Genomic DNA, 23370 nt, shown 5'->3' with positions numbered 1-23370 from the left:
TGATGAGACATTCCGTGAGGTGTTGATGTCACAAGCTCACACGCTGAGCACGTAGTTCATCTACAGGCTTTCCTTTGGACAGAGGCACCTCGAGGTGTATGAGAACCCCTGGAGCTTGGGCAGGAGGTGGGGCATCTGTCCAGAGGAGAATTCCAGAAGGAAAGGGATGGATGAAGAAAACCTTCACTACATTTGCCTCTTGGGGCCATGTGCTCTCCATCTTGCAGATGAAGAAATGGGCCTAGAGATGTTAGAAGACAGGTTTGGTTAAACTGGAGTCACTCAGTCAGCGAATCATTGACACCCACGACAAACTTATTCTGAGCATCTTCTCTGTGCCAGGGAAGGGGAAGACAGAGAGAAGACACCATCTCCACCTGCAAGAAACCCACCGTCGAGTGGCAGATAGATAGACTATCCTAAGGGATCATACAACAGGACACGGTCTGTAATTTTGGCCAAGTAACCTAAATTTCACAGATACGAGAACAGTGGAGAAAACGCCCTTCCTGACTTCCAAGTAACAACAATGAGCGTGGGGTCTGCAGGTCACAGAGAACATTCACACGTCAGCCAGAGGGTTGAACGCATGGCTGGTGAGGGGATAAATACCACCCCACGTAGACATGTTTTGCTGAGTCTAAGATCACACGACCTGTGAGCGGCAGAGCTGGAACTTAAACCTGTGTCTGAGATTTGAAATCTCATGTGGTTGCCAGCATCAGGGTAGGTGAGCAGGGGCAGGGCTGGGACAGTGAAGTCTATGGATGGGAATAAGCTGGGGAAGGCTGGGGTGACATCACCCAAAGTGTATCCCTCAGACCTGAGAGATTCAGGTCAGAGCCGAGAGCAGGAGATAGAGGCAGAGAGGTCACAAAATGTCAGCGTGCCTCACGGCAGAGTCCTGGGGACGCCAGGGACGGGAGGGAGGAGGGACGGGCAATTACTGACTCTGATTGGGCACCAGGTATTTTACGTGATCTCATTTAATCGTCACATGAAACTACGACGTGGCTTCATGATCTTGCTTAGGGATGAAGGGAAGTGGCTTGCTCAAGTCTGCCTTGTTAAGAAGTGTCAGAGGTGGGTTTTGAACACTGCTCCCTGCCTGACTCCAAGTCCACTTCTATTCCTACACTGGCCGGCATCCCCATACTGGGTTCCACCCCATCCTGTAAGATCTTTACTGTGGCATCCGTCTCAGCTGTCCTGCCCCAGCCATGTTTCCTGTGGTGACTCATGGTGGATCATACTCTAGTAACAACTCTAGTCTGAGGTTAGGGTCTTACAACCATCTAGTGGAGTAAACTGGTATCCATCGATCCAAGAGACTTGCTGTAAGAGGCTCAAAAGGGAAATATCAATATAGAGGTGTGGGACTAGCTCGGAAGAAGTGCTTAATTCTAGAGAGATGGAGAAAAAGGAAGCAAGCAATCCAGGCTCAGGGAACAAGTGTAAGCAAAAGCTTAAAGGTGGGGCATGCAGGAGTCTTGGGGTTTATATGCTGGAGTGCAGGCTCTCTGAGCTGGTGGTGGGAGATGAGGCCAGAGTGGGCAATCTGGGCTGGATGCAACGGCTTGGAGTGCCTGTAGGTGATAAGGAGCTAATGGAGGGTCTTAGGGAGAATAGCAACACCAAACAATGGAGAAAATTCTTGTCCTGTTCGTTGGGGCCAGGGAGCAGGGATTCCTGCAAAGATAAAGGTTTTTGGTTGAGTGGGTCTTTCCCGAATGCTGAGAGGGAAATGCATCTCAGGTGGCCAGGACTAACGTCCTCCTGAGACACCTCCTCTGAATGGCCTGAGTCATTGGAGGCTAGAACATTCTGAGGGCCGGCCACGTGTGTTGGTCCAGGATGATGCCGTGTGAGCACTTAGACCCCAATGCTTCTCTTCACGTCTCCTGCTGATGCCTCTGCTCAGCTGTGGCTCCTTCTTCTATTCGCACAGGTCCAGGGACAGGAGACCAGGTCCCTGCTGCCGTGGCATTGCCCTTGTAGTTGAAGTACAGACAGTAGCAGTGTAATCAAGAGGATGCTCTAAAAGGTGCTACCTGGAGGTGAGGCAGAATTATTTTTTATTTTTTTAAAGTATTTGTTTATTTATGGCTGTGTTGGGTCTTCGTTTCTGTGCGAGGGCTTTCTCTAGTTGTGGCGAGCGGGGGCCACTCTTCATCGCGGTGCGCGGGTCTCACTATCGCGGCCTCTCTTGTTGCGGGGCACAGGCTCCAGACGCGCAGGCTCAGTAGTTGTGGCTCACGGGCCTAGTTGCTCCGCGGCATGTGGGATCTTCCCAGACCAGGGCTCGAACCCGTGTCCCCTGCATTGGCAGGCGGATTCTCAACCACTGCGCCACCAGGGAAGCCCCGAGGCAGAATTATTGCAGGGGCCGGGTGGGGGAAGTGTTTGCTTTGGAGAGGTGACCGGCTAAGGTCTGTGCTAAAGTTGAGCATTGAGGGTGAGAACAATTCACCCATGAGATGAGCTGGGGAAAGGGCTTTCCAGGCAGAGGGAACAGCAAGTACAGAGACCTGGGGCTGGAGAGAGCCAGGTGTGCTCAGAGCGGTGAAAGGAGGCCAGTGTGGCAACAGGGGAGGGAAGGGACATGACGGGAGCCGAGAGAAAATGGCAGGTGGCTGATTGCTCAGGACCTCCCTAAGCCATGGGGAGGAGGTGGGGTTTGTTTTGAGAGCACGGGGAAGTCACTGAGGTATTTTAAGGGGGTGGGGGAGGTGGTGGGAAGGATGAGTAACAGAGGGCAACAGTGAATGGGAGGATCTGGTGGACGGAGGCTTCCCCCAAGGAAGGGGTGGTGGGGCCGTGAGCAGCAGGTGGGTTTAGGAAATATTCTGGACGTAGATGCAGAGGGATTTTGATTGTTTAGATGGGAGGCTTAAAGGAAAAGGAGAAATCAAGGGTGTTTCCTGTGTTTGGGGTTAAACTAGCAGGACGGTGGTAGCAGATAAAGCGAATTAGGAAAGGCAAAGGGAGGAGCCCACTTAACTCCATGCTGGACACGTTAAATTTAGGATGCCCATTGGGTGGTTGGATACATGGGTCCATTGGACTTGGCACCGTGGAAGGCTTTAGAATCCTAAGAAGAACATTTTCGGAAGAATGGAAATGAGGACATGGAAGCAATGAATTTGGATGACCACTTTGAGGAGTTCTGCTCTGAAGGGGTCAAGGGGAACTTTTTTTTTTGGGCAATTTAAATTTCTTTCTTTTTTTAATTGTATAGTGATTTACAATACACATTAGTTTCACGTGTATAGCACAGTGATTCAGTTCTACATATATATTTTTTTCAGATTATTTTCCATTATAGGTTAATACAAGATACTGAATATTGTTCCCTGAGTTATACGGTAAATCCTTGTTGCTTATCTACTTTATATATATAGTAGAGTGTATGTGTTAATTCCATATTCCTAATTTACCCCTCCTGCCCTCCATATCCCCTCTGGTAATCATAAGTTTGTTTTCTGTGAGTCTGTTTCAGTTTTGTAAATAGATTCATTTGCATTATTTTTTAGATTCCACTTATAAGTGATATCATATAATATTTGTCTTTCTGTGTCTGACTTACTTCACTTGGTATGATAATCTCTAGGTCTGTCCATGTTGCTGCAAATGACAACATTTCATTCTTTTTTTGTGGCTGAGTAATATTCCATTTTGTGTGTGTGTGTGTGTGTGTGTGTGTGTATACACACACACACACACACACACACACACACACATATACACACACACACCACCTCTTCTTCTTCTTTATCCATGGGAAATTGTTTCTTGATAACCTAGGGGTTATGTCCCTCAAGTTCATATGCTGAAGTTCCAACCCCAGTGCTTCAGAATATGACTGCATTTGGAGATGGGGCATTTAAAGAGGTGGTTAAGTTAAAATGAAGTCTTTAGAGTGATCCCTAATCCAGTATGACTGACGTTCTTATAAGAAGAGGAAATTTGAACATGTAGAGGCACCAGGGATGTGTGGGTACAGAGGAAAGAGCACGTGAGGACACAGTGAGATGGTGGCCATCTACAAACCAAGAAGAGAAGCGTCAAAAAACCCAACCTGCTGACACCTTGATGTTGAACTTCCAGCCTCCAGAACTGGGAGAAAATGAATTTCTGTTGTTTGAGCCCCCAGTCTATGGTGTTTTGCTACAGCAGCCTGAGCTGACTAATACGTTCAGCTAGTCACCACCCCTAAGGACGTTTGTCTGCGTGTGCACTTGGGCCTTTGACTGTTGGCTGAAATGACCACCCTCCCTGCCCCCGGTCTGCTGGCCAATATTGCTCAAAGGTCACCCCCTCTGGGAAGCCTTGCTTTATCCATCCTTTTCCAGAAGCTCCTTAGGGGAGTGGCACTGTGGGAGCTGGTGCTCTGCACAGTGCCGCCTGCACTTCTCATTCCTTTGCCTGCTTCGTTGTATCTTTTCTGCAGTGTGCACCACCTTTTTATGTTGCCTGTGCTTTGCGAGCTTGCCTCGTCTGTCTGTCTTCCTCCACTGGTATGTAAGCTGCATTCAGAGGGGCAATTTTGTCCATCTTGTCCCTGCTGCATGTCCAGGGCCTGGGACAGTGCCTGGGACCTGGTAACCACCCAATGCACTTTGGTTAATGAATAAATAAGTAAGAAATAATGGTGCAAATCTCTCCGCCACTGCTACGCATCTTGCTCTCCCAGAGGGAAGGTCCTGCCGTTTTGATGTGCCATTTGTTTTTGCCGTTAAGAATCATAACTCGGTGTTTTTCTTTGCCTTTGTGTTCCAAAGAAATGAGGCCGTGTTTGGCTTATACAGTGAGTGTTTCTGACATGCTCCATAACGATACTGTTGAGGAAGGCTGATCAAGGGTTTGCTAGCCTGAAACTTAGTTTCACATCCTGTTATATATATGACCTTCTCACTTCTCTGCCTTTGCCAAGCTTTGGTAAAAAAGTGGTAGTGCACCTATGTGCAACCCTAAACCAGGGTTATACTCCCAAGGCCTGACAAACTGCCCCGCAGTCAAGGTGTGGGCAGTGTGGGTTCTCCCGCGGTGCCGTGAAGGGGAGGGCCAGGCACACCTGGTCCGCGGTGGGTACGCTTGCTCATCCAAAGAAGAACAAAGGCTTCAGCTTCTGCCTTCCTCTCTGCAGTTTTCCCTGAGTAGATGGAGCTTTCCCTCAAACCCTCTGTAGAGTCCATGTCCTTCCCACGTGGGATAAAGAGTTGAAAGGGGGTCATTTAGAGGGCAAGCAGCAAAGGAAGCCAGCTGGCTCTGCTACCTGCTCCCCAGCCCCCAGTGCGCGTGGGAGGCTGTCTTAGCAGTGCAGTGGGCGAGGCGCTGGAGAGCCAGCCCCTCGAGTGCGGCCGGCTGCCCCACTTGACAAGCTGGGTGCCCTGGGCAAGTTCCTCTGCTTCTCTGAGCCTCTGAACTCATCTGGCAGAAGAGCATGGTGACATCTACCTTGAAGCCGTTTGTGCGGGTTAAGCAGCTGGTGCACAGTGGATGGTCACTAGCTGTCGCTGCTCTTCTCCCTTCCTGGGCTGGATCATCGTAATCCAGGACTCAGGGCCTTGGGACAGGGATGAAGATCTCAGATGAGCAGATTTACCACCGGTTTGGGTCATTTTTGTCCTCTTATTTTTAAACCGTTCATTTAGAAATGAGGGAACGGTGCTGCTTCCTAGCTTGGGCATGCGGGAAATCCCATTTTCTAGGTAAACATAAAGAGAGATCAGAGCCTGAGCACAAGAAATGAATGCCCAGTGCTGGACCACATTTGTACAGGAGCTGAGCTGGATGCAGAAGCTTCTAGATCTCAGTACTTCTGACATGCTGCTGACATGAGGGTCATTTTTCTCTCTGACTAGCTGTGCATTGTTCCTCCACAAGTTAGGAACCTCCCACTTCCCCTCCCCCTCCAGAAAGTCAGCTCCCCTTGCCGAGAGGCTCCAGACCAAGGGCTGAGAGCTGCCTGGTCCTGAAGCTGGGATCTAGTGGCTGATGGTGTGCAGGTTCCCTTCCGCTTTGACTCTTTTTCTTTTTCTCAGGGGGTTTATAAGAAGCTTGTGCTCATTCTTTCCTGTACTCATTCAGTAAACACTTACCAAGTATCTACTTCTATCTAGGGCATGCAGAGATGAAGACAGTGCTTTATGTATGGTAGTAAAATATGAACAAAGTCTCTGGGTATTCAGATAAGGGAACAACTAAAGAGTGAATGGGGTTGGGGGGGGAGGTTTCACAAAGGGGTGATACTGGAGATGGGCCTTGAAGGTTGAATAGGAGTTTGCCTGAGAAGGAGAGTCATCCCAGCCAGAGAGAACAAGAGGAAGAGAAGTACTACAAAGATTCAAAGATGTGACAGATCCCAGTGTGTTTGGGGATGTTGAGGTTTCTGTGCCGGAGTCCATGACTGGTGCAATTTTTGCCTGTGTATAGGAGTATGGATAGTAGGTATGCTTCTGTGTTTATAGAAAGGTCGGGTGTGTGTGTGTTGGGGGGTGATTGGGGGGGGGGGGAATGAATGGAACGGTTGGTAGGGCCCAGCATGAAGAGACTTGATGAGCCTGAATATCACCAGACATTGGAGAGGAAGAAGGGTCCTAGTCTGGGACAGGAAACAAAGCGGGTGAAGCTGTCACAATAGTGAATGGTTTTTCAGAACCTTCAGTGGTGGCTGCCACCGGCCACCTAGGACTGGTTGGAGCCCCTTTAATCTGGCCCCTGCCTGTGCAGCTTGACCTCCTTCCTAATGTGGCCCCTCCAGAACAGCTCAGGGCTAGGCAGAGGTCCAAAAGGAATCAAACCCCTCCCAGGCTTTGAAGTAGTTTGTAATCTTGGAGGGTGATAAAGCCCCGGGCATTTCCTGAGCGCCACTGACAAACACAGCTGCTGTTCTTATTTTTGCATTTAGTTTTTCCTATTCTGTTGGATTCATACAGACAAATTACAAAAAGACCCAGTTACTGAAGCCTGGTCCAGTTATTCACTCAGAGGACGTTTATGCTTCAGGAACTCTTCCAGGCTCTATGAGTTCAGAAAGAGGATGGATTTTTCAATGACAGCAAATTCATCGTCTTGCCCTCTGTGAAATTAATTATCTCCCTGAACCTCAGTTTCCCATCTGTAAAACTAGCAGAGCAATTCTCACCTAACGGGAACGTAACATTCAAGGTATATGGAAGCATCTGGCTCATCAGAGGCAGATTTTTGATGCTCTCCTCTGACATGTACCTTCTCTCTGAAACATTGTTTTACTTTGTTTGGGCAGGGAGATGGGTGTGGTTCCGCAGGCCACCAGCAGATGGCGCCCAACAACGCACCGTGCTGGGAACGAGGTTTCCCCCGGTCCCCGGCCCTCCCCTTCCCCCTGCCTCCCCCACCCACTCCAGCCCCTTCCCTGCCTTCCTCCCCTTCTCAGTCATTCCAGGACCCAGGCAGAAAGTCGCACAAAACACTTTGTGTTTGTCAGCAGATTCCTGGAAGGTCAAGCTGAAGGATGAATGCTCCCGGGTAGGACTGGAAGTTTCTTTTTTCTTATTTTCTTATTTATTTTTTTCTTTTCTCTTCTTTTTTTTTTTTTTGTCTCCCATGAGTTGCATCACTGGGCAGCCTCTTGGCTTTATTCATCAGACTCCTGTGGTTTTTCGACCTTTCCCAATTGTTCTGTGTCTGCTTCCTTTCCAGGTCCCTTCTGGCCAAGGCAGGATATCCAGTGTTGGCTGTGGCCAGGGAGCTGGTCCTTGTCCAGCGTTCTCTATAGTCACTCCTTCTGCCCACCCATCGTATCTCCCACTCCCAGAGCCCAAACAGATGTGGTCCTGGGGACAGAGACCTGACATTGCTGTGATCCCAGGTGACGGTCTCTCAGCCCCAAGTCCCACATAGGGGAGTCTTGCCTGGCAGGGAAATGGGTTTCATCTTCATAGTCTGATTTTTTACCTTGGAAACCCTGGCCTTTTCCCTCCCTCTCCCTCTTCCCAACCACACATGTGCTGCTGCTGGTATTTTTAATTTTGCCAGGTCTTCAAGGAACTATCCCAAATTGGGTAGCCATTTGTTTTGCAGGTATCCTGGGATGGTCCTAATTTACCATTCTGACCCATTGTCCCTGTGTCAGGTTTTAGGACCAGAGAATTGATATTTTGTTGGAGGAAGGTGAGTCTGGCCATCCAGAGGCATGCTGTAGGCGGTGTAAGAAAGTGCTTTTCTTCTTTACTCATCACCCTCACAGTATGCTGGGCGCTGTGAGTTATGATATGTGCAGGGAGCAATGAAAACAAACCTGGCCCCCAAGGAGCCCTTAGACAAGGGGGCATTAGAAGACAGACACAAATATAGTCCCTGGAGTGAGACACGCTGTGGAATAGATAGATGACACGGGTCCAGGAACTAAGAGGTGGGAGCAGGAGTGGCTTTGCTCACCATCACCCCCTAATGACCCACTTGGGGAATTTATGTTTCCAGTCACTTCTGCAACTTTGGGCTCTGAGGGTCTAGAGGTCTTGGGTCCCAGAGTGGCAATGTCATCACCAAGGAATACAACAAGAACCCATAGACTTAAAGCTACAGCATCTGCTGGCCATTTTGGGCTCTTTGTGCCAATAATCATCAGGCAAAGAAAGGAGTTCCTCTACTGGTAGAAGTAATTGGCTGTGCTCATCATGAGGAAGTGGGGCTGCTGCTTTACAAAGAGGGCAGGGGAAATATGTTTGGCGTTGAGTTGGTCCCCTGGGCATCTCTTGGCACTCCCACACTCGATTTTGACACTAAATGAGCAAGTTCCATAGCTATGGCTTAATAGGGGCTCAGGCCCCCTTAAGGGATGGTCAGGCCTCCCTCTGCCTCAGGAAAATCCACATAGGTCAGCAGTGCTAGCTAACATGGTGGGAAACAGTGTGGGCGGTGGAGCAAGGAGACGATGAACTTCAGATACGACCTTGGGAACAACGCAACAGCCCCTGTCTTGTAAGTTTCCCCAGGAAGTATGCCCAATCAGAATCCCCAAGAAGCTGTGCCTTAATAGAGTGAACTTAATATGAGAGGCAAGGGATGTGAGTGGTGAAGGGTTGGACTGCCTTGTTGATGCCCATGTAGACCCCTTTTACCTGATAGCTCCTTCTCTTGAGAATTGCCTTGGATAAGTGGCTGCAGCCCTGGAAATGCTTGCAAGGTTATGCTCTCCCCCAGAGGATGGGTTCCAGCCAAAGGTTAACTCGGGATACAGAAGACTAGACTGACCCCTTGCCTCAAGGTAGGACAACTCTAGGGTTTCTTTTATAGTCCACATAGGCTTCAGCTGAGCCCCGATTTTTGCTTAGCTCTCTCCACTGTCCAATCTGCTTCCCTCTCCTCCATAAGGATCTTACTGAGAGCCCTCCCTTAATGGATCACTTGCACAAGGATCCCTGACTTAGTCCCTGCTTCTAGAGAACCTGACCGAAAATCTATAGCTGTTGGAACAGAAGGGAAGGAGACACTTTTGTCTGGGAGCTCAGAGGAGACTTCCTTCGGGTAAGTCTTGAAGGATGCATGGGAATTTGATTATAGGAAAAGACATTCCAAGCAGAGGAACAGCATAAGAAAGGTACAACAGCCATGTGCTCTGTCTCGAGAATATTGGGATGTTTTATCTGGCTGAAGTGCTAAGCTTATGGGGTAGGATGGGCTGTGAATGGCAGAAGTAGTTTGAAACTAATTTGTAAAAGTCCAGGTAAGAAGATGGACTTCAAGCTTTACATCCGAAATAACCCTGGCTAGAGCTCTTCCCTTGCTCTGTTGCAATTGGCTCGGACCTGAGGGACCACCACTTACGAGTTAGTGGCTATATAAAAAAAGCATCCGATGTCACATTCCAAGTCAGTGGGAGAGTTAGGGTGTAAAACTCATGCTCCCAATTTCCAGCCCCAGGCTTTATCCTTTGCTCATAATAATGAAGTCCTTTGACTACTAAAATAATATTTTTAGCCCACTCCTGCACTGTGGAGATAGACGTATCCTGATTCATCTATTCCTAACGTTCTTAACTGTTTCTTTTTTCTTAACAATTCCTAACGATTAATAGTAATTCAGATTCATTAGCCTCACTCTATGTCAGGTGCTTTCATGTACATTAACTCATTTGATTCTCACAACTACCCAGTGAAGCACGTAGTGTTACTCTCATGTTAGAGATTAAAAAACAGAGTCAGTGAGAGGTCAAATAAAGTATCCAATGGAGAAACCCAAGATTTCCCCATTTTACGACTAGAGTATGTTTTCTTCTATGTCATTTATTTTTTGTTGCATAACAAACCACCCCAAATCTTAGTGGATTAAAACAACAACAACTTATTTATTTGAGGACTCCCTGGGTTGGCGATTTGGACTGGGACCAGCTGGGTGGTTTTTCTGCATCAGTGGTGAGCTTCTGGTTGGCTAGGCAGCTGTTTCTCGAGGTTAGCTGGCTTGCGGCTGGGGCACTGGGGCAGTTTGTGTCTCATCACGCCACGGACAAGCCCAGGCTCTGTCGCACGGTAGTTGTCTTAGGATCCAAGAGCAGCCAGTTTAGACAGGCTCCAGCGTGTGAGCGCCTTTTAGCCTCTGTTTGTGTCAAAACGGCTAACATCCCGCTGACCAAGTTACCTGGCTCAGAATCTGTGTGGTGGTCGCTGCCCAAGGGCGTGGGTGCAAGGAGGGAATAATTGGTGGCACTGTTCATGCATCACATTTTGTTTTCAAAACACTTTTTTTAGATGATAAAAATGAATGTATGTATGATATATTTATATATTATACATGTATTATATGTATATTGTGTTCGTTTGGAAAATTGGGGAGATACAGAAAAATCTAAAGAAAGACAAAAATCATCTATAATGTGCCACTCAGAGATGATCATTGTCAGTATTTTAGTGTTTCCTCCTGTCTTATGAGCTTTTGAGTGAATTTATGACTGTGTGTGTATATATGTTTGTGTAATATTTTCTTCTAAAAGAATATCAGAGCCTGCCTTCTAAATTGACATTATATTTTGAACATTTCCCCATGTCACCAAATAATTCTTGAAAATATGATACCTTTCAATATTCTATCATATGTCTCCACCATATTTATCCTTACCCTGTCTTTAATTTATCAAGTTTTTTTTTTCTTTTTGCTATTTAGGTTGCTTGCATTTCTTTTTGTTTGTTTGTTTTTAGGTATTATAAACGACAGTATATTGAAGACGCTGGAATATAAATCTTTATCCACATTTCTGGTGATTTTCCTAGGACAGATCCCCAGAAGTGAATTACTAGATCAAAGAAGATAACATTGCTAGGGCTTTTGATACATTTTGCTAAACTGCTTTCCTGGAATTTACTCTCTCACAGCCTGCATTGTGGCACTCTCAAGAGTGCTAAGTATTATCTTGAAAAGAGAAAAATGATCATTTTTGCCAATTAGGCAAAAAATGGTACCTTATTTTAATTTGCATTCCTGGTAAGCAGTAAGGATAAACATTTTAGAAATGCTTATTGACCACTTATAGTTCTTCTGTGAATGTCTTTTTCTTTAAAAAAGATGTACATTTTACATCAATTTGTATGAATTGCCCTGTATTCATGTTTGCTAAATTACAAATATTTTCCTACTTAGGTTGTCATTTGCCTTTTCATTTTGTTTGTGGAATTTTTTTGACCTGTGGGGTTTAACGTGTTTTGTTGTTGAATCTATTTTTCTTTCTTTTTTGATAACAGCCATTGCTTTCATGTTTAGAACGTCTTTTTTGACCTATCTCTTAAAAAAATGTAAGAGGTAGTGGCTTTGCCACTTAGCAGAGCAATGTTCAGAAAGGCTGTCTGTCTCTGGAACCAGAACTGACAGGTAGAGCTGATCTGCTGTGTGACATTTCCCCTCCAGCTGAGCTTGTGTCGACTGCCTCCAGGGTCCCTGGTTAACTGACACAAGGATGCTTGGCAAAGGCCTTTGGGGCCTCGTGGTGATGCGGTGAGCCCATCAGGAAGCCTGCTTTTCCTCTTACCGTTGGCCCCAGCCTCCCATCATCCCGGGAAGCGGGGGCCACACTCTTCTTTGTGTCTTTTATAATCCTGGTTGGACTCATCACCAGATACTCCGAGGTCCACGCTGCGTGGTAGTCTGTCGTCTTCCCCATGGTGTGAACTTGAATCCCAGTGGCCGTGAGGCTGGTGTGTGACGGCGTTGCTTAGCGGATTGATGAGCAGAGCCATTCCTGTCCAGCTCCTGTATTTCAAAGTAGCTTTTTAGTGCCACCTGTGGAGTAATCGAGTGGTTCTTTCTTGATGTGCGCTAAAGATACAAGGGAATAACATTGGTGTTGCAGATTCTCATTTGTACTGATGGGGATCTGAGGTTGATTTCCTAGTGGTAACTGGGAGAGAACATGGTTGTAGTGGAAAAAGGTGGAGGATACAGAGCCATTCAGAACGGTGTTCCCATTCCTCTCAGCCTCTTATTATGTGGCTCCGACCAATCACTGACCTTCCTGAGCCTCTACCTCTGATCGTTAGTAGAAACTGCCTTTCTCAGAGAACTGTTATGAGTATGGAATGAGGTGATGTAGATCATGTATGGAATGAGATAATGAGGTTATGGTTGGCACATAATAGGTTCTCAGTAAACGGTCAATAGTATTTTTTTTTTCTTTTTTGGCCATACCTCACGTGGCATGTGGGATCTTAGTTCCCTGACCAGGGATCGAACCTGTGCCCCCTGCAGTGGAAGCGTGGAGTCCCAACCACTAGACTGCCAGGGAAATCCCGGTCAATAGTATTTTTATCCAGAAAAAAAAAGCGATCTAAGTAAAAAAAATTAAATGATGGTTTAGAGATGTTGGCAATTTGTGAAAATTTCAAGAATAATTTTTTGGAATGTCAGGGATCTGTCACTCTGCTTTCCCAGAAACATGAGGTGTGATGGGTTAGGTGTAATGCAAAAACACAGCACTGCACACCTTCTGTAAGCATCGATTTTGATATTAAAACACACAGTGATATGTAATGGAGTTGGATGCAAAATTCACATGAACTTCTAGGAAAAAACATAAGGCTTCAAGGAAATTGCTCACCAGGGCAATTTGAGGGAGCAGTTTCCTCCCAGCCTTCCTGGCAGAGAACTTCCCAGGAAGGTTCCCTCCTCTTGGGCACGAACAGTATCTTTATACACTACTTGTGGGGACATTGGAGCTGTGGAGAGACTATATCTTGTTCTTCAGGCACTCCCCTGGCCCCTTGACATTTGGTGTAACTGGGGGACTTGTCATAGACAACGAAGTGTGGGCAGAAGTGATATTTGTCATGGGAGCAGAAGCTCATGAGCCAGCATCTGGTTCGCCCTTTTGCTCTGTCCAGTCTCAGCCATCGTGGAAATGGGACGAGCTTCTCTTAGCCTGGGTCTCTGGCAGGGTCTCCCAGTAGGTCACAGTGACATGTATTGGGTGGGCCAAAAGGTTCGTTTGTTTTTTTCCGTACGATGGCTCTAGTAGCACTTAGTTGTCTTTAACTTCATTAGAAACAATCTTGTTAGATTGTATGTGACAGCTGTCATATCAGTGTGCATTTAAAAAATGACATCAAAATCGGTGAATTTTTGTGTAGCCATTTTAATATTGAAGATGGAAGAAAAAAGCAACATTTTCGGCATATTATGCTTCATTGTTTCAAGAAAGGTAAAAACGCAACTGAAATGCAAAAAAAGATTTGTGCAATGTACGGGGAAGGTGCTGTGACTGATCAAACGTGTCAACAGTGGTTTGCGAAGTTTCGTGCTGGAGGTTTCTCGCTGGACGATGCTCCACGATCCGGTAGACCAGTTGAAGTTGATAGCGATCAAATCGAGACATTAATTGAGAACAATCAACGTTACACCACGCAGGAGATAGCTGATATACTCAAAATATCCAAATCAAGTGCTAGTCATTTTCACCAGCTTGGTTATATGATTCCCTTTGATGTTTGTATTCCACATAAGTTAAGTGAGAAAAACCATATTTCCTCATGCCATTTTCTAATTAAATGTAATGAAAAAGTTCTGTTTTTAAAACAAATTGTGACGGGCAATGAAAAGTGGATAGATACTGTACAATAATGTGGAATGGAAGAGATGGTGGGGCAAGCGAAATGAACCACCACCAACCACACCAAAGGCCGGTCTTCATCCAAAGAAGGTGATGTTGTGTATATGGTGGGATTGGAAAGGAGTCCTCTATTATGAGCTCCTTCCAGAAAACAAAACGATTCATTCCAACAAGTACTGCTCCCAATTAGACCAACTGAAAGCGGCACTCGACGAAAAGCGTACAGAATTAGTCAACAGAAAATGCATAATCTTCCATCAGGATAACGTGAGACCACATGTTTCTTTGATGACCAGGCAAAAACTGTTACAGCTTGCCTGGGAAGTTCTGATTCATCCACCATATTCACCAGACGTTGCACCTTTGGATTTCCATTTATTTCTGTCTTTACAAAATTCTCTTAATGGAAAAAATTTCAATACCCTGGAAGACTGTAAAAGGCACCTGGAACAGTTCTTTGCTCAAAAAGATAAAAAGTTTTGGGAAGATGGAATTATGAAGTTGCCAGAAAAATGGCAGAAGGTAGTGGAACAAAAGGGTGATACGTTGTTCAATAAAGTTCTTGTTGTAAATGAAAAATGTGTCTTTTATTTTTACTTAAAAGACCAAAGACACTTTTTGACCAACCCAATAACACAAGCGAGAAATCAGCCTCTGTTGTTTTAAGTCTCTGGGCATTTGGGATTATTTCTTTCTGTAACTGCAGCAGAACCAAGCTTATTCTGACTGATACACTACTTGAGGGCAGATGTGGAAATGCACATGGCTTCACTTTGCCCATATGGCCTTCACAGTGCTGCATTCACAGCTGACACTCAGATGTGTTTTATTTCAGACACTAATGGAGCAGGTCTGGGCCTCGCCGAAAGGATTTGGGTGTGAGGGTGACTGAGCTGGAACATTCCATTGATACCTGCCCCCATTGGTACCAGGGCCCCAGCACTGGTTTGGCTGATGAGGCTCATGAGGAGAAGTAAGGGCAAGGACAGACCTTTGTTCAGCATCTACTGGGTAGCAAGGCCTGAACTAGGTGCTTTCTCTACGTTCTAAAGATCATAGCAGCCTAGGGAGTTATTATTATTACTTCCCTTTTATAGATGGGGATGTGGTATCTCAAGGAAGTAACTTATTCAAAGCCCCAAAGCTGGTAATGGTCCAGGCTGAGATGCAAACTCAGGCTGAGGAAATGAACTATGAAGGGAGAATCTGTGTCCTTCTCATCCATCATTTATATTTCTCTGCAGTGCTGATTCTCATCAAATTAGAGCCAGGAAGCATTTTCTGACCACTCAGTCTAAAAAGGATCTTGTCCCCTGCCTCTGCATCATCGTTTTTTCTTACTGTGTGTTTTCCTCCATAGCTCTTAATTGTTTACTATCTGCCTCTCCCATCATGCTATAAATTCTAGCACAGAAAGGACCACATCATCTCACTACCTCTTGGGTGCCCAGGACCTGTTCACTAATGGCACACAGGAGGCATTTAGTAAATAGTTGCTTTATTCAATAAATGAAGATCCCATATGTTGATGGAGGGTAATGTAGAGGTTGAAAGCACAGACTCTGGAGCCATACTACCTGGTTTTGAATCTCAACTTTGTTACTTCCTGGCTGTGTGACCTTGGGAAAGTTACTTAACCCCTCTGTGCCTCATGTTTCTCATCTGTTGAATGAGGATAATACTAATAACTTTCCTCATGATAGTTGTAAGGATTGAAAGATGTGTAAAACATCTTGTAAAGCATTTAGAACAGTGCCTGGCACACAGGAAGTGCTCAGTGAGTACCAGGCATTTGTATGTGTGAGTCCACTGGACAGTGTCCAGAATATGTTTCTCATACTATCGCTGGTAGAGCCCATGAGAAAATGGTTGATGTTGCAGCGCTTGAAATCATTTGCTACAGTAGAAGGATCATGGAACTTGCAGTCAGACTGACCTGGAATGCTATCAATACCTAAGTTCTGTGACCCTTAACCAGATATGATAAACTGAATGTTTGTGTCCCCCCAAAATTCATGTGATGAAACTGAACGCCCAATGTGATGGTATGAGGAGGTGGGGCCTTTGGGAGGTGATCAGGTCATGAGGGTGGAGCCCTCATGATGGAATTAGTGCCCTTATCAAAGAGACCCCAGAGAACTCCCTCCTCCCTTCCACGTGAGGACACAGCAAAAAGACTATATACCAGGAAGCAGGCCCTCACGTGACATCGGATCTGCCATCATCTTCATCTTGGACCTCCAGCCTCCAGAACTGTGAGAAATTAATATCTACTGTTTATAAGCCACCCAGTCTCAGGTGTTTTTGTTACAGTAGCCTGAGCGGACTAAGGCACCAGGTGATTGGGGCAAACCCATTGCCCATGCGAATTTGTTTCCCCATCTGTGAGTTGTGCTGTGTTAGCAAGCACATAGACTGACATTGCTGGGAGGGAGTGATACACAAAATAATGATGAAAACAACAATGACATATATGCATGGCAGACTTAGTATGTGGATAAGATGAAACTTGGCCTGTGAAGACCTCCTGCTCAGTGTAGGCGAAGAGCCTGTGAGTGTCTGTAACAAATGTGAACAAATGTATGTATGAAGGTGGATTTTGCTGAATGAATGCAGAGAAGAGACGGCATTGCTTTTTTGGTTTAGGACTTGAAAATCTTGTACTGTGAGGGTAGGAGAGATTATGTAGGCGACAAGAATTTCTCGGGGATTAGGTGAAAGTCTGGCATTGAGAATCGCATTTTGAAGATTTTGCCACGCACAACGTTCCTCTTGTCCTCCTCATGGGGCGGCCTGTGTGGGAATGGCTCTCTACTAATCTGTCGTGACATGGCTTGAGCTCATGATCACATCTTCTGCTTACAACTGACTATGTGGGAACAAAGAAATCAAAACCATGGTTCCTAAAAGATTCCCTAATGGCTGCAATATTTTGGCTTCCTGAGCATAACTGAATTAATTCATGGTTTTTGTAGACTAGTAATGGAATCCATCGACCTATGGCTCTGTCATGCTTGTTTGGCAGATATGCCAATTGGTTCCATTAATTCTGGGAGAAAACAGTTGTCAGCCAGTTTTTCTTTGCACCTCACCTGCACAGTTAAACATTGGGTGGTCTTTTTCTCCAGTTGAATAGATTAATCTGTTCCTTGTATAAAAGGAATCGTGAGCTGAAACATTACATCAAACTGCTAGTCTGCATCCTACACTATGGAATATCAGCTTTATTAGTTCCATTCTTCAAGACATTGTGAAATAATGGGAAACACATTGTGTAACGGAGGTACACTTAATCTGTATGGCAGATTTCAGTGCACACAATTCCAAATGACCTTCTTGGTTTTCTAACTAAGTGTAAATTACTTAGTAACATTGGAGTTAACGAAACTACTATTCACTCAAAACAACATTGCTATGATTCATTTAATACAAAGTCCACGTGAGATGCCTCTAGTATATGAAATACATTATGGGTAATTATGCAGTTGCTAAAGTCTTCTAAAGCATTTGTTTGAAAATTCAGGAAATGGAAACATCAGCAAATCCAGATGTTAATTAACCTTGACAGTGATCACAGTGTAACTCTTTTGGTAAATAAGGCTGGGAAACATATTGTTATTGTTATTTGCTAAACAAGAGGGAAAAAAAATCTAGAGGTTAATAAAGTTTGCAAATCACTTCTCAGCTACTCCCTCATTTGTAATTTTTGACTCCATTTTAGAGAGATTCTGGGGAAATCATGGCTGAAAATTTTGTGAGGAAATGTGACACTTCTTGAGATGATGAAGAAAGTGATCTTCTGCAGTTGTTTGGTCTAAAAAAAAAATTCCTTTTCCTTGTCAAGGTCATCCTATTTTCACAATACGCAAGTGAGAGGTTTGTTTAAAAAACTCAAAGGACTTCAAAATTCTACCTAATCAGAACTTTAACTCTGGTGCCATCCTTAGTCAATAAACATCTTTTATTATCTTCCAGGCACAGTGAAGGCAGGTACTTAATTGGGAAGAAGATTGAGGAGGAAGGTTGGGAGAACTGAATTGATTAAAAAAAAAACAAACACCTTTCTATTATTTTACTTTTTATCCTTTTTTTATGTATAAAATGTTGAAATATCAGGGTTAGAGGAAACTTTACAAGTTATTTAATCCAGTTGACCACTGAATTTCCTCTAGAGAATTTGTGTCACTGGTCTTCTAACTTCGACTTGAAGTTGGGTGGTGGGAAGCTCAGCATGAACTTGCAGTCTTCCTAGTTCAACTCTTTCACTAGATTTTGTAAACAATTGAAGTAGAGTCGATTTATAATGTCATGTTAGTTTCAGGTATACAGCACAGTGATTCAGAGATATATACATACATATTTATATATATATAGAGAGAGATATAGATATAGATACAGATATAGATATGGCTATTCTTTTACAGATTCTTTTCCCTTATAGGTTATTACAAAATATTGAGTAGAGTTCCCTGTGCTATACAGTAAGTCCTCTTTTATATATGGTGGTGTGTATCTGTTAATCCCAACCTCCTAATTTACACCTCCCTCTTTTTGACTATTAATTTCTTCCTTACTTATTTTAAAATTTAGCTAAAATTCATTTCCTCATAAAGTCTCCTTGGTCCTAATTCCTTCTCCACCTGCCTCCACCCCCCCTTTCCCCTTATGGTCTCACGCCCACGTCTACTTCTTCTACAAGACCAGCTGTGTCTGATAGCATCCCTCTGGCCCTCCAGACCCTCTCTTCACCTCGTCCCTCTGCGCTCTGCCCTGGGACGCTGACCTATATGGAATTCAAGGGGCTTCATCCGTGGGGTCCTGTATGCTCTGACTTCTGGTTGGCTTTGGCCATAGGAGACTGAAAGGAGAGAGGAGAGTGAGTTCGGATGTCTGTATTACCTAGGCACCTACCGGTGGGGTTCTCTCTGGTTGGGTTTGTTCTTGCTGATTGTCACTGATTGTTTTTCAAGGAGACCTTCTCTCTACATGACTTCTTCAGGTTTCAGAAACTACTTCCTCCCTACATACTCTCTGTCTTGGGGGGACAGCTTCTCTGCTTCTAGCCTTCTTCTTTTGTTCCTTTTACACCTATTCCATTGCAAATAGTCCCTTCGTAAACAAATCTTCCTCGAATTAACCCAATTGGATAAAGCCATCTGTTTCCAGTTGGGACTCGGGCTGATACAATAGCCCTTCAGATAATTCTAATACACTGCGTATCCACTATGTCTTCTCCACTCGAATGCCCCAAGAACCCTCAACTGTGACTAGCATTGCATGGCTTTAGGAATTCTACCCATTCTCTGCAATGTTCCAATGGGGCAATTTCCCTGATGAAGTGTGGGACCTAGAGCTGAAAGCAGTGGTCCTGGGCTGATCAGAACACGGCAGGGGGGCTTCCCTGGTGGTGCAGTGGTTAAGAATCCACCTGCCAATGCAGGGGACACGGGTTCGAGCCCTGGTCTGGGAAGATCCCACATGCCGCGGAGAGACTAAGCCTGTGCGCCACAACTACTGAGCCTGTGCTCTAGAGCCCGTGAGCCACAGCTACTGAGCCTGCGAGCCACAACTACTGAGCCCGCGAGCCACAACTACTGAAGCCCGTGCGCTTAGAGCCCGTGCTCCACAACAAGAGAAGCCACCGCAATGAGAAGGCCGCGCACCACAACGAAGAGTAACCCCCACTCGCTGCAGCTAGAGAAAGCCTGCACACAGCAACAAAGACCCAACGCAGCCAAAAAAAAAAAAAAAAAGAACACAGCAGCGTTCCCTTTCATTGCCTCTGGAGAGCACGTTAGCCACTGACACAGCTGAGGGCACGTGTGCAGACCTCCTTTGCACACCATGTTGTGTGGTGGCAGCATGCCGAGCTTGTAGTTGTGCTGTGTGATGTGAGGCTTGCTGTCGGTCAGACCTCAGGGTGAGTCCCGGCTCCACCACTTACCAGACGTGCGAGCGACTCTGAGTCCATAAGATGGGCTAAAGTGCTGCTCCCTGCCTCCCAGCTGTGTCCTGAGAGTTAAATGAGCCAGTGTATGGGGAACTGCTCTCTGAACTGTAAAGGGTGGTGCAGCTGTGACTATTATTATTCATCAGGTGGTGTTACCTCTGCTCTTCTTCTTCCTTCTGTCTCTCCCTTCCCCTACCTCTCTACTCTCCCTCCCTCTCCTCTTCAGCAGCTGCAGGGGTGTCATCTCTGACAGAAATGTCTCTCAACACTTCACCTCCAGATCCATCAACGTTCTAGGCATTTCTCAAAGGCCAGCTCACGATGGCCGCCTTCCCAGCACTCTCCCCGATCAACCACTCTCCTCATTTTCTGCTAGAACCTTTGTATTTCTCCTGGAACACTTTGCTATTCCTAACTCTTAGAAAGCTAGAGACAGAAGGAATCTTAGTTATCCTCTGGTGCTACCTTTCTGTTTTAGAAAAATGAGTAAGTTGAAATTTAGGAGGGGGAGCAACTTGTCCAAATGGATGGAGTAAATGAGGGATGCAGTCAGAACCCAAAGCCAGGACTCAAGCCTCTCGGCCCAGAGCTGCTCCCAGGACACCCCTGCACCTTGAGGACTGTCTGTCCTGCCCCGTGGTGGATGGTGTGTCCTTTTACTATTCAGCTGTGAACTCTTGGAGGGCAGAGGCTGTGACTCATTCTTCTAAGTTCTCACCTGTAGTGACATTTACCTGTAGCCTGGCCAGTCTATTCAAGGCACAGATGACTGCTGTACTGAGGCTGGAATGGAGAACAAGACTGAAAAACTGGGATTAAGTCAAATGCTGACTGAAAGCTTCTTCATCTTCTGCCTCCTTTCTCACCCCAGATGATATACCCACTTTTTAAAATCCAAGGCCAAGATGGGATTATCACTTTCCCCGTTAATTTTAAGTGAACATTTTTGAGATTCCTGAATCTAACTCGTGAGTTCTGCTGAACAGAGGTTTTGGAACACTGTCAAATTAAAAAGGCTCAGGAGTACATGAAAATGGAAAATTCAGTTGCGAGGAAGTGACTTCCTTGGCTTATTGCAGTGAGAAAAGTTAGCTGACAAGAGTGAATCTTCAAAGAATTAATTTACAGAACTATGTGTTTAACATTGCAGCCTCAGCTGAAAGAGCCAGAGAGTCGGAAAAAGTGTGTGTGTGGGGAAAGTTACTGACGGCCTTGGTACCTTGTGAGGAAGGCAAACCAAATCAGCGTCCCAGAGTGGGGAGGATGGCCCTGGGCGCCGAATCTTTCCAATAAGGTACACTCTGCAAGGTAGCGTCTTGCCTCCTTGAGGTTCTGTCGGTAGAGCTTTCCAGTGGAGTGGCCAGTGTCCTGGAGCTTCCTTTTGAGAGCCACAGAGAGCTGAGAAGCCAGGCTGATTCTTAGCATGCCATCAAGTTCATGTTTCTCAAGGAGTGTGGTAGCACATCGAAGCAAGACCTGTTGTGATAGCTACATGCAGGAGAGCATTTTTTTTTTAAACCATGGGAGCAGGGGCGGCTCTAACACCTGCTCCTCTGCTTCCTAATGTGGTATATCCTGTGCTCAGGTGCCAGATTGGTATGGCGGCATGCAGGAAGTATTAGGGAGAGAGTGGGGTATTCAGAAGATAGCACCAGCTTTGGAATCAAACAGAACTGGGCTTGAGTCTGAGTTCTGCCATTTAACTTGCTAGATGATAATAACTTACCTCTTTGAGGCTCAGTTTTCTCACTCGTGAAATGATGACAAAGAAACTTACCTTGACAGCTATTGTATTGAATGGCGATCAGTATCTCCAGTTATAGCTTATACTAGTACCCAGCACATAGTAGATGTTGCTACTGATAATGGTGCTGCTGATAGAGACGACAGTGACGGTGACGGTCATCATGGTGCTGGCGGCTGAGTAGCAATGGGGCTTTTTCTTCCCATTCAGTATTTTGAAGTACATGATTCTTCTTTGTGATTAGGAAGTAGCACCCAAATACAATAGAATAATGGGATTCCCTGGCTGGAGGGGATCATAAAGACCTTTTCCTCTAACCTTCTACATGTGATGCCTAAATACATTTAAATTAGTATTTCGTCCTCTGTTTCAATATCCTCCTGATGGGGCATTCAGTAACTCACTACCCTGATGTTGATCAAATGGTTTCTTTCTGAGCAGTAGTTTCCTAACCTGGAAAATAGGGTTGATAATGCCCAGGTATCAAGATTGTTACAGAGGTCAGAGGTCATGCATGTCAAAGGTCAAGACAGAAGTGCAATAACTGTTTTCCTCTCTCCCTTCTCTTTCCCTTCCCTGGAAGCTGCTTGTTTCATCTTTGGATGGCTCTATTTTTTTTTTAAATCAATTTCTGACTCCCCGGGCTTTCACTCATCAGTCTCAATTTCCCTCTTTCTGGCCACCCAGGATGAATTGAGTCAGTCTTCCCTAAGCCAGCCCTGCAGACATCACTCTTGTCCCTCAGCGTCTCATCTCTAGTCCCTGGTTCCTTTGGTCACTCCTTGTCATCACATGGTTTCCAGGCCTCTTGCCCTATTTAGTCTTCTCTGAGTATGTGCCTACTTCCTACTCAAACCATGGTACCTCTCAGAGTCAAGGGAGACAGGGTATTTAGAGAGCATCTCACTTGTAGTTTTGTATCTGGAGAAACAGACGCCCAACATGAGGAGTATTAGCACAGCAAGTTCTGTCGTGGTCGGCGGCATGTCCTAGTAGGTGTTTTCTGATTTATCTGTTTACAGCTGTGATGCCATTGTGGCAGCAACTTTTACACTTTCATTGCAGTGTTTCTTAACTCTTTTGAGAATGGGCTCCAGATACAGCAAAAGGATTCTCTTGGTGGTAAGAGTATCTGGATTCTTTTTTTTTTTAAATAAATTTATTTATTTATTCATTTATTTTTGGCTGCGGTGGGTCTTCGTTGCTGTGTACGGGCTTTCTCTAGTTGCGGCGAGTGGGGGCTACTCTTCGTTGCGGTGCGTGGGCTTCTCATTGCGGTGGCTTCTCTTGTTGCGGAGCACGGGCTCTAGGCGTGCGGGCTTCAGTACTTGTGGCACACGGGCTCAGTAGTTGTGGCTTGCGGGCTCTAGAGTGTGGCTCAGTAGTTGTGGCGCATGGGCTTAGTTGCTCCGCAGCATGTGGGATCTTCCCGGACCAGGGCTCGAACCCGTGTCCCCTGCACTGGCAGGCGTATTCTTAACCACTGCGCCCCCAGGGAAGCCCTGAATTTTTAAAGAACATTTTACATGCAACAGCAATTGGTGTTCCTTAGCACAGCAACTTGAAATTTGGATGAGCATCCACTCTTTGAAGCTGGTGCAG

The 23370-nt window shown here is 45.6% G+C and overlaps 1 protein-coding gene and 1 long non-coding RNA gene across 2 annotated transcripts in view; both read left to right on the top strand.

The window, feature by feature from the left end:
- LPIN1 (lipin 1) overlaps window positions 1–22864 on the top strand; it is a 169126-nt gene extending 146262 nt beyond the window's left edge. Inside the window, exons 23-24 of the transcript XR_014235014.1 lie at window positions 1949–2057; window positions 13596–22864. The gene's annotated coding sequence lies outside the window, so the exon portion shown is untranslated. The remainder of the gene's footprint in view (window positions 1–1948; window positions 2058–13595) is intronic.
- Window positions 3765–14132, top strand: LOC309612171. The gene is made up of 2 exons (XR_014235025.1): window positions 3765–7852; window positions 9112–14132. It is a non-coding gene; the product is annotated as an uncharacterized lncRNA (long non-coding RNA).
- Window positions 22865–23370: the final 506 nt, after the last annotated feature.

Source organism: Balaenoptera borealis, assembly GCF_965194805.1.
Source record: "Balaenoptera borealis genome assembly, chromosome: 15".
In the NCBI taxonomy this organism is placed as follows: domain Eukaryota; kingdom Metazoa; phylum Chordata; class Mammalia; order Artiodactyla; family Balaenopteridae; genus Balaenoptera; species Balaenoptera borealis.
The sequence above is the reverse complement of the archived record's forward strand: the minus strand, read 5'-3'. Positions and strand labels throughout refer to the sequence as shown.